The sequence below is a fragment of the Oratosquilla oratoria genome, chromosome 8, assembly GCF_046742065.1.
Source record: "Oratosquilla oratoria isolate Oo_2021 chromosome 8, ASM4674206v1, whole genome shotgun sequence".
NCBI lineage: Eukaryota > Metazoa > Arthropoda > Malacostraca > Stomatopoda > Squillidae > Oratosquilla > Oratosquilla oratoria.
This window is the reverse complement of record NC_134784.1, coordinates 60277958-60280457: the sequence shown is the minus strand read 5'-3', so window position 1 is coordinate 60280457 and position 2500 is coordinate 60277958. Positions and strand designations below refer to the sequence as shown.

General features: G+C 39.9%; 1 non-coding gene across 1 annotated transcript; it reads left to right on the top strand.

The window, feature by feature from the left end:
* Positions 1-1955: 1955 nt before the first annotated feature.
* LOC143027870 (5S ribosomal RNA) lies at positions 1956-2074 on the top strand. The gene has a single exon (XR_012966676.1). It is a non-coding gene; the product is annotated as a 5S ribosomal RNA (ribosomal RNA).
* The last annotated feature ends 426 nt before the right edge of the window (positions 2075-2500 follow it).

The following is a 2500-nucleotide window of genomic DNA, read 5'->3' as shown; positions in this document are numbered from 1 at the left end:
CATATTTGTCTTTATCAAACTCCCATGACTTTTCGAAGATAATCTTTAAAGCGAAGATTAGATCTGAAGTCCCTCTGTTTGGTCTGAACCCATGTCGAATCTCTGGCAGTATGTGTTCTACTCTATCGCGCAGACGAGCCTCTAACTGTCGTTCATTTAATATCTAAAAATCTATATGGATATATGAAAAGTAAAAGCACTACAGATTGTGTTATTGAATGTATGAGTAATGCAGAAATTAATGATAGACTTTTTTATTGATTTAAAAGGTGCATTTGATAGAGCAAATAGAAATGTTATTTTGGAAGGATTAGTAAACAAAGGAATCAAGGGTAAATTTTGATCTTGGATAGTAGACTGTCTTACTAGAAGAAGAGGAAATTTTTGATTTCAAGGGAACGAGTCAGAAGAGAAGGAGATGGAATCGGGCACCCTACAAGGAGTAGTGTTAAGCCCAATGCTTTTTAATGTTCTCTGCACTGTATGGGGCAGAAAAGAGGAAGAGAGAAGGAGTTTGAATGTGTTTGAGATGAGGTGTCTGAGAAGTATGATGGGGGTTACTAGGCTAGATAGAGTGAGAAATGAGGAGGTGAGGAGGAGAAGAGGGGTGGAAAGGGAGTTGGGAGATAGGGTTGATGAAAGAGTATTAGGGTGGTTTGGGCACATGGAAAGAATGAGTGAAGAAAAACTAATAAAAGAGGTATGGAAGGCAGATGTGGAGGGAGTGAACATGAGGGGACGTCCTAGGATGAGGTGGATAGATGGGGTGAAGGGGGCTTTGGGGAAGAGGGGAATGTTTGTTGAGGAAGGACGGGAGAGGACAGAAGACAGGGGTGAATGGAGAATGGTTGTATATGGATGATGTTGTGATGTATGAGGTGAAATGGGCGGGGGGATGGGGGGTGAGGTAGTATGTGTGAGCAAAATTTGACGCAGCCCGAAGGGATTTCTCCCCGTCTTCTCCTTTTATGCAGGGGGGACGGAGAGGGGGGATCGCCGATTTAATGAAGCGGCCTTGCTGTGGATGTGCTGTGCCTTGCGACACTGCTTCTGACCCAGGGCAGTGGACAAGGTGCAGGGATGACCCGTCATCCAGGAGGTGCTAAGATAAGAGGGAGGGTGGAGGGGTGTGGAGTGTATTCAGGGATGGAATGGGTGGGAATTATTTTATGCCTTTTCCTTTTTGGCTACCTCCCTTGTAAGGGGGAAAAACCCCTGGTGTATGTATGTATGTATGTATGTATGTATGTATGTATGGATCAAATTGTAAGTTATAACTTTTCCTACGGAGCTGAAATGATAATTTATGCTGATGACATCCTTATACAATGCAAAACTAAAGGGTCGATGAGTAATGCTTTAAGTGACCTACAACAGCTGTGTAAAATATTGGGATTAGTTATGAATCAACATAAAACTAGATATCAAACAAGAATGACACACGATGAAGAGTTGTGGTTAAATGGAGTCAAATTAGAAAAGATAAATTGAAGACTTATAAATATCTTGGTATGTATACATCATTTAGTAATACCAAAAGCCAAATATCACATGTTAAAAAGATATGTATGTCTAGACTCAAACCTTGAAAAAAAAATCTAGCTAGCAAAGGTAAAGGCATTGATATACATGTATTAAGATCAATCTATCTGACGACAGTAAGATCTGTCATTGACTATTGTGCATCTGATATTGTATCAAATCATTAGAGCTAGTACAAAACGAGGGCATGAGTCTGTGAATGATGTAGCTGATGATTTAGCTAAAGAAAGAAGAGAGAAAGGCAAGGCTGATATGATAAATGTAGGAAGTAATTAAGGAAGAAATAAAAGTGAAAGAGACACTTGGGAAGTAGATTTGATACAATTGGTGTAATGCTATGGTGTAATGCATGAAGTGAAGTAAGAAGTATTGGGAAAATGTTGTTTAGGTTGAGAAAAGGTTTGTCAATGAGGGCCAACGGCCATACCACTCTGATCACACCGCTTCTCGTCCGATCAGCGAAGTTAAGCAGCGTTGGGTCTGGTTAGTACTTGGATGGGTGACCGCCTGGGAACACCAGATGCTGTTGGTTTTTATTGATCTTCTCTTCTTTTTCTGTCTTACAATTCTCCTTTCATTTATGCCAACTTATGAACAAACGGCCCATATTTCACTTTCTCTGTCTGCTCTGTCCTAGGACTCTTGGTCAATCCGAACCAGCTTCACTACAAATACTTATCGACCTCGTAATAAACTCTACCAAGAGCCTTGAGTCTACTTAGCTTAGTCATGGTTTCCTTAATATCAATATACATGATTATTTCATTCTGGACCGTAGTACTATCACAAGAAATAATGGCTACAAAAGAGTCCATAACAGATCAAACACCAATCAATCTTTCTTTCTTTTCTTTAAACGCATTGTAAATCTTTCCAACAAACTACCTCTTCAAGTGGTAACTTTAAATACAATTGACACTTAAACAGTCAGTGGTTCTTAACACTTTCCACTCTTTAC